Raw genomic sequence first — 9,663 nt, forward strand, 5'->3', positions numbered from 1 at the left:
TCTCTTATCTATCTGTTACTATTACCCTTTTCATTTACTATTTACAACCTTTAATTTTTCTTATTATATCTTACTTTTCATTTTATACCCCTGTTCTTTTACACTTATGTTTTTTCTTTTTTTTTTTTCCTTTGTTTTTTATATTAGCAGATAGGAAGTTTAGACTGTTTGTCAAGTAGGTGCTGTAGTAATTGGAATGTAAGAGCTATTTTAATATTATTATTCATATATTATATTAATTATTAATTTGTTATTAATGTAGTATATATTAATATATTATGGCATATTACCATTTATTGTTCACCTAATTTAAATACTTTTTTACTATGTTTACTTTACAAATTATTTTCGTTATTGTGGCATAATTGCCGTCCCCACTCCTCTCAATACCAACCGTCACTTTATTTTTGACTGCCGTCAAAACAGGTATGCATTCTGTCTCATCATTTGATTTGTGTTTTTTTTTCTCTTTTTACACATCTTTATTTGTATGTTCTTTAATATTTCTTCTCTTATCTATCTTTTACTATTACCCTTTTCATTTACTATTTACAACCTTTAATTTTTCTTATTATATCTACTTTTCATTTTATACCCCTGTTATTTTACACTTATTTTTTTTTCCTTTTTGTAACTATAGTGTTTGTATCTTTTTTAGCCCTGACGAAGCCCTGCAACGTGGGGCGAAACGTTGGCTCAATAAAATAGTATAATTATCTACTATTTGAGTTTTTTTTTACCGCACCCGGACCATATTCCATTCATCTATATACACGGACAATCAATAATCTTCCATTTTTTTTTTTACATTTTACCAATATCAGTGCGCATGAATTAAGAATAAATTTTAAATCTAAATTTTCCACATGAATATTATTCAATTTTATTCTATTTAGTATTCAAAGGCAGATAAGTAATTAAATGGGCCGTCGTATTGAACACGACCGTATCAATCGCCCGCTGAGGATTGTGGTGGTCGCGCCCTAACTCTGATTAGTAATCTGTTCAACGGTTGAATTTAGTTCACAATCCATTAATTCCAGCACAATGGCGCTAATAAATGACTTTTAAATAGCAGTTGGGGACCGAAGGACTGTAATAAATATGATTCGGGCTGTTGGACATTTAAGGTTTTTTATACCATAAAAATAAAATATCCCATATCCCAGCCCTCGAAGAATGGTGTCGCAATTGGAGGGCTAAGATAAAGTCCAACAAATCCCATCAAATCACCTCTACCCTTCATCGTAAACCTACCGACTACCCTACAGTTTCATTTAATAATGCTACTCTTACAAGACACAAGACTGAAAAGAAAGGAAACTGCGCGTCGATTTCGACTAATACAGCACTTACTGGACAAACGTTCTAAAATTTCATTACATTACAAAAAAAAATTGATCTACATGACTGTAATAAGGCCAATCTGGAGCTTTGGGGCATCGAAACCTTCGAATTCCTCTCGTATTCAATCCTTAGAATCCAAAATTCTTCGAAAAATCCTCAATGCTCCTTACTTTGTCACAAATGAAATCATACATAAAGACCTTAATGTTCCATGTGTAACCGAACTAGCCCGAACCAGATATCACTCCTTCCATTATAAACTCTCTAACCACTCAAACCCTCTAGTTTCTAACATTGCATCCTCTTCTATTCCTGACAATCCTCCGAGACGTCTGAAAAGAAGATGGCCAGGAGACCAGCTAATGTAAAATGTCATTAGAGTGCTACCAATGGGTAGTTGCTCTTCACGCCTGTAACACTCCATTTTAACTAAGACCATATTTACTAAATGTATTATGTAATATACAGTTGTAAATTTCAATAATGTTATTAAAATTATAATAATAATGGGCTCAGTTTGATATCGTCAACCACAACTCTCAGTACGATGGCCGAAGCACAGTGGTGGGAAACCGCCATTGTTGTGCAAAAACCTCTAAATTGTTTTTCAATTTTTTTATTTAATTATTTTAAGGCATCAACCATGTATGTATGTTCCATTTCTGAAATATCAAGGCTATATTTAAGACTTTAGGACTGTACCTTTTACCACACCCTAAATGGGGGCAACTATTGCATAATGGGAACCTGTGTTTAAATAAAATTTTATAGTAGATCATACACAAAGAAAAAAAAAGGAATCCTTCCCGGCCGGACCCCCCCACTAGGACTCCCAGGGAGCGACAGTCCTGTATCACTATTGAAATATTTGCTTCAAACGGGAAGAGGAGACTTTAAGGTGTAAATCCAGCAATATTTAAAAAGCGCCTGAAATTGAAAAACGGCGTGATAGACAAACTCAAAAAGTCTATTTTACCCCAATTTTTGATTACTTGAAAGAAAACTATGTATAATTACTTGTCAAAACTGACGAGTCTGCCAAGTATAGGTAGGGGGAATAAAAAATGGCAGCTGTTTTAAAACCTTAAAAAAACATTTATTTCTCATTCGGAGCTCTATATCTTAAAAACTACCAACAACACTAGAAAATCTAAAAGAACATTATTTAAAGAATAGTCAATTTTCTGAAATATTAGTCCTAAAAGAGCTAGTTACTTCCAATAGTTCTCGAGGTATAGCTTTTTAAAAAGCAAAATTTCTTGAAAATCTTCTGAAAGATTAGTAGTTAGTAAATTTATTTTGAGAAATCTAGATCTCAAGAACTATGAGACGTACAGATGTCTATTAGCATTCAAATTAAAGCTAGTTTAATGGACTATAAAGAAGTTTCTGACCTTTACCTTCGTAGGAATAGTAGTTCTCATGATATATGCTAAAATAAATTGATTTATAGTTGTTCACACAATAAGTTTGATTTATGAAAAACTTCATTTCAGAAATCATTTGATGTACGGATGTTTGCCAGCGCTCAAATTAAAGCCAGTTTAATTTACTACAAAATAGCTAATTATGTTTATTTTTGTAGGAGTAGTAGTTTTCATGATTTTTGACAAAATAAACTCACAAAATGTTAATTTATAGTTGTTCATATAAAATGTTGGATTTTTGAAAAAATATATCTCTAGCTTCATAAGATGTACGTAAGACCCAGATATCTGTATGTCTTATGTTTTCTGAGATTTAAAATCCGAGATAATTATTATTATAAATCAACATTTAGTGAATTCATTTAGTCGAATATCATGCCAACAACTCCTTCGAAGATAAACGCCATAAACTACTTTGTAATACATTAGAATAGCTTTAATGTGATTGCAGTTAACTTCAAACTGTCAAATTTCCAATAAAATTTGAAGTAAATAAAATTAGTTATATACATTTATATTGTTGAATTTTTTAAACCATTTTTGCTAATACTTTCAGTAATCCGAACACCCCCTGTAGCAATAAGTTGGGATTCCCGAGATCATACTACATTTATTGAAGTGTCATTTATTTAGGTTTAATAAAAACGAAGCACAAGTTTTAGAATTCAGATTTTTTCTATTAAGTGTTGAGGATACTTGAAAGCTTCCACAAGGAACAGACCTGACCTCTTCATCACTCAGTCAGAACTAATGGATGCCATTACCGATTTGCATTATTCACGAGATGTTGAGGTAAGGAGCGCCAATGGAACTGCAAATTCATCACTTATTAGTGATGCTGGACACATTGCTAGCCGCCATCTTGCTAGCGAGGTAGTGAGGAATATAACAATAAAGGTAGGAATGGGGAAAAAATGGGGACCGTTTAAAAAAATCCAGTAGTTTATAATGTGGCACAATCATATGAATTGAGGTTTAACACCACTTCACTCAAAGAGTCACGCAACTAACGCACAAGGGTCGCCACAAATAAAAAATCTAGTGGATCAGAGAATTCTCACTTACCACCATCAAAGGCGAAAATTACAACAATAAATTTTTATTATATGTATAAATGATTGACCGTATTCTTCAAAATAAGATATTGTGCGGTCTAAAAAGAACAAAAAATAAGTCACTATTTATTTGCCGACGTTTCGGCCACTTAGTAGAGAATCATCAGGGCTAAAAAAGATACAAAACAACTAATAATATTTCGACAATGCAGGATAATAAGATACAAATAAGTTAACTAAGTTAGTTTTAAAAATTATGTAAATATAAGTGAAAATAAAATTATATAGAAAAATAATTATAACATAACCTACAATAATAAGTATAAATAAAAAAAATTACAACAGGACACGTAAAAATAGAAAAGTAGATATGAGAGAAATAAAAACAAAACATATATTTAACAGATTTAATAACTGTTATTTGTTCAGAAAAATAACAGATTTAACAAAATAACTATTCAAGCTGAAGTTGATAGAAAATAGTATAACGATTCAAGGGAGTACGTTTTCGCAAAGAGTAAATTTGCTAAAATATTAGCCCCTAAAAGAGCTATTTACGTCCAATAGTTCTCGAGATATTATAGCTTTCTAAAAAGCAAAATTTCTTTAAAATCTAGGGAAAGATTAGTAAGATTAGTTAGTTAATTTATTTTGAGAAATCTATATCTCAGGAACTATGTGACGTTCTGATGTCTATTAGCCCTCAAATTAAAGCCGGTTAATTGGACTATAAAATAATCTATGACGTTTTTCTTCATAAGAGTAGTAGTTTTTATAATATTTTCCAAAATACACAAAATGTTGGTTTCTAGTTATTTAGATACGATTTTTGGATTTATATCTCAGGAAGTAATAATAAGTAATGAATAAAACAAATTACAATAGGACACGTAAAAATAGAAAAGTAGATATGAGAGAAATAAAAAAAACAACAAATATTTAACAAATTTAATAACTGTTATTTGTTAAAAAAAAAAAAATAACAGATTTAACAAAATAACTATTCAAGCTGAAGATGAAAGAAAATAATATAACGATTCAAGGGTGTACGTTTTCGCGATAAGGATTAATCCACTGTAGAGTGAATTTTTTTTTTATTATATATTTAATGTAACTTACAACTGTACAAAATAATACAATAGGTAAATATGTAGTATGTTTCATATACACTTGAAAATCTTGAGAAGGAACCACCCATTGGTGGTACTTCAAACATTAATTTAAACTAGAAGGTCCCGTGGCCATCTTCTTTTCAGATGCCTCGGAGGATTATCAGGGATTGTTATGGATGAAAGATTAAGAATTAATGGGTTAGGATGGTTAAAGAGAATGGAAAGACGCATTGGAATAAAAAGACGCATATCTGTTTTGGGTCAAATCTGCAACGAATGGGATGTTAAGGTCTTTATGAATGAGTTTATTTGTGACGTAATAAGGAGCATCAAGGATTTTACGTAGGATTTTGGATTGTAACGATTGGATGCGGGAAGAATTAGTTGGTTTGGTGGAGCCATAGAGCTCAATTCCATATGTCCAATTGGTCTGATTATTGTAGTGTATACTAATATTTTGTAGTGAATGGGAAGTTTAGAGCGTTTGCCATGTAAGTGTTGTAGCAATCGGAATCTAAGAGCAGTTTCTTGTAGTTTCAGTCTTGTGTGTGGATTCTTCAGTCTCTTGTCAAGATGGAGTCCTAAGTATCGAATCTGTTTAACAGGCATTAGTGGTGTATTTAGAAAGGATACTGTAGGACAGGAGGGCAGAGGTTTACGACGGAGAGTAAAGGTGATCCTGGTGGGATTTGTCAGGATTTATTTTGATTCTCCAGTTTTTACACCAGAGTGAAATTAAAATAGATAGATAAAAGCCTAAATATATTAAAACGTTGTGGATACAATTTGTTGTACGTTTAAATAAAATTGGGCATCAGAAAACATTTTCGAAGTCTTTTCCAAGATTTGTTTGCAATGTGTCATTGTCATTAATGAAACATGGACCAAACAGTTTTGTAAAAAGGAAACTTTTTTAATAGGTAAAAGACACAACATTGCATTTTCTTAATTTTGTAGGATATCAATCAAAGAGGAGCAGAGATGTTGTTACCGAGAGAAAAGCAGCGGCAGGGAGAAAAGGACATCCAAAAAGTTAGCAAGCTTAGATCATAGAACCGACATGAAACTTTTGAAACACAGAAATTTTGGTAAAACAATACTCAACGAGGTTATTATATTCAAAAGTGGTTATACATTTTACCTAAAGAGGTCAGTGTTACTAAAATGTTTAGGAAAAGGTAGAATTTCATGGACTACTCCCTAGATCTTCGCTTTGGTCAGAAAGTCGGTCAGAATGTTTAGAAAATGATGGATTTTCAACCAACAAGTTATTGTAGTAACTCCCCTTTAAAGGTATATATAATATTAATACATTTAAAAGCATATAACTTTCGATGAATAAAGGTATATATATGTTCCAGATGGGATCAATATATTACAAAACAATATTATAATATACCAATATTTGGTCCTATATTGCAGGCCTGAGAGCTCATGGATAAAATATGAATATTTGGTCTCCTTATCCGTGACTCCTGCCCTCACCCCAGCCCAGTTGAAGCACTACAAGTGGGGCGAAACGTAGGAGAAACTTTATTCACAAAAATTGTGCTGCTCAACTGTATTGGGTTTCTAAATACATAGATATGGTTAGACAAATTTTTACATCTTATAAGATATAGCCATAGTCGAGTGATCTTATAATATATGATTTTTTTTTATTTTATCATCTACAACTAATATAAAATAAAATAAAATTACAAACAACTATTATATATATTAGTACTAAGTATATATACATATTACAAGTATATACAAAAAATTATAAATAAATAGTTGTACTATTTTGAGCTTCCTTTTTTGACCACCACTCAGATCATCTTCCTTAATTAATAGCATCCGATCAACTAATAATCTCCCATCTAGTAATCACAATTGATCAATGAGGGGTAAAGTAAGAACAGTTAACTGTGCCTCAGGACAAAGAAATGACAATTAACAATACCTCAGGGTAAAGTAAAAGCAGTTAACTATGCCTCAGGGTAAAGTAAAAACGGTCAAATGAATCAGTCATCTGAAAAATAATTTATCATGAGAGATAGTTGACCGTGGATGGCTTATACGAGGAGAAGATGGTTGGGGGTGCGGTTAAAATAAAACACAAATAAGTTGAAGTAACTTATTTAATTGTGTCAACGTTTTGGCCAGAATTTCTAGCCTTCCTCAGGGCTAAGAACAGAACAAGATAACAATCAATGAATATAGAAAATATAAACAGAATGACATAAGTAAATAATTGTACAGAATGGAATTAATAAAATAAAGTGATGAAAGAAGTGGAAAATAAAATGTATACATAGGTAATTGAATAAGTAGGTAAAATAACATAATTAAGGAAATAAAATAAAAATGAAAATATATAATGCAAAGAAACATGAATATTAGTTTATTAATTATTTAAAAATTAAAATTATGGAAAGAAAAATAAAATATATGTAACAACTGAAATATGTAACCATAATATGAGATAAAGCGGCAAAATAAAAGTTAAGTCAAACAAAAGAATGAATAGAAAAAAAAAATTGAAAATGACAATAATAATATATGGTGAACATGACTAATAATGTGGGTAAGGAAAAGAAGGGGGGGGGTTAAAATAAAGATAGGGGGGAAAAAAAGAAGGATAAAACATTAAACGAATCTGTTAGCTTGAAATCAAACCGCCAAGTAGTTTCTGCGCCACGAACGGCCTGATTCCGAATTAAAAATATGATGACAAAATGTTTTTTAAGAGGAAACATTACAAGTGGGTGACGACAAATGTGTTTGAAAAAGTTTAAAAAGTGAAATAATACGCTACAGAGTGGGCGGAAATTAAATTTAAAAAAAATAATAATAATAAATAAAAATTATTTTTTTAATAAATTTACTGTTGTTGTACGTTGTGCTTGTCGGTTTTTAAATTGACGGAAGAAGGTTCTAATTGGATTTAGAAGCTTTTGAAAAGTACATTATTTAAATTTTTTTCAGTCTGAATGTCATCATCACTTTATCTATTTCACGTAAAACATACAAGCTAATAGGCCCCTGAATATACATTAGGGGTTTGGACACCTTAGGATGGATCCAGAAGACTTACGATACCACGGAAGGGAAAGACCCAGAGGAAGGCTTTACATCTCCTGGGAGGACAGAATAAGGGAGGCTTTCAGGAAAGAGGAATGGGCTGGAGGAGAAGTGAACTGGTTCAAGAGAGAGACATTTGGATCAGATTCTATAAACGGCGTACTCATACCGCACAGCAGTAGAAGAGGGAATGACTACGATTATGAGGATGATGAAGACATTAGAAGTAATAGTACAAGAGCCAAAGAGGAGAAAAAAGGCAGTTATCTCACCCCAATTTTTGATTACTTTGATGAAAACTATGTATAATTACTAGTCAGAACTGATGAGTCTGCTTCAAAGCGATAAAAAAAACTAATGTTTCATTCGGAGCTCTATATCTTAATTAAAAAGTAGGAACAACACTAGAAAATCTAAAAGAACATCATTTAAAAAAGAGTAAATTTGCTGAAACATTAGCCCTAATAGACCTATTTACGTTCAATAGTTCTCGAGATATAGCTTTTTAAAGGGCAACATTTCATAAAGATCAGTAGTTAGTGAATTTATTTTGAAAAACTCATATCTCAAAAACCATTTGACGTACAGATGTCTATTAGCACTAAAATTAAAGCTAGATTAATGAGCTATAATGTAGTTTATGATGTTTATCTTCGTAGGAGTAATATGAATTACATGAAATTTGCTAAAAAACTTGATTTATAGTCGTTCCGACAAATTTTCATTTGCCAAATTTATATTCATATGTGAATATCATAAAAACTACTACCCCTGCGAAGATAAGTGTCATCAACTACTTTATAGTAAGTTAAATTTCCTTTATTTTGAGTGTTAGCAGACATATGTGCATCTTATAGATCTAGAGATATATTTTTTTCAAAAATCCAAAATTTTATACGAACAACTATAAATTAACATTTTGTGAGTTTATTTTGTCAAATATCATAAAACTACTACTCCTACAAAGATAAACATAAGTAACTATTTTGTAGTAAATTTAACCTCTTTAATTTGAGCGCTGGCAGACATCAGTACGTCCAATGGTTTCTGAAATAAAGTTTTTCATAAATCAAATTCATTGTCCGCACAACTATAAATCAATTTATTTTAGCAAATACTATGAAAACTACTATTCCTACGAAGGTAAAGGTCATAAACTTCTGTACGTCACATAGTTCCTGAGATATAGATTTCTCAAAATAAATTAGCTAACTACTAATCTTTCAGTAGATTTTAAGAAATTTTGCTTTTTAAAAAGCTGTATCTCGAGAACTAGTTTTTAAGATATAGAGCTCCGAATGAAAAATCAATGGTTGTTTAAGGTTTTGAAATAGCCGTCATTTTTTGATCCCCCTATCTATACTTGGCAGACTCGTCAATTTTGACTAGTAATTATACCTAGTTTTTATTGAAGTAATAAAAAATTGGGGTGAGATAACTGCCTTTTTTTTCTTCCCGGCTCTTGTACTATAAGGCACTCGGTCTTAAACCATGGTAATTGCAAAATGAAAACTTTGACTGTATTAAAGTGATTCTTAATTACAACGAATTACCTTTAACCATGAGTCACTATAACTTAATATCATCATTATCTATTCAAAATACATATTTTTTAAAATCTATATAAGCAGTAATAAAGGGTTATAAAAAGCTAAA

Source organism: Halyomorpha halys, unplaced genomic scaffold (assembly GCF_000696795.3).
Source record: "Halyomorpha halys isolate HHAL.00 unplaced genomic scaffold, Hhal_1.1 Scaffold142.1, whole genome shotgun sequence".
In the NCBI taxonomy this organism is placed as follows: Eukaryota; Metazoa; Arthropoda; class Insecta; order Hemiptera; family Pentatomidae; genus Halyomorpha; species Halyomorpha halys.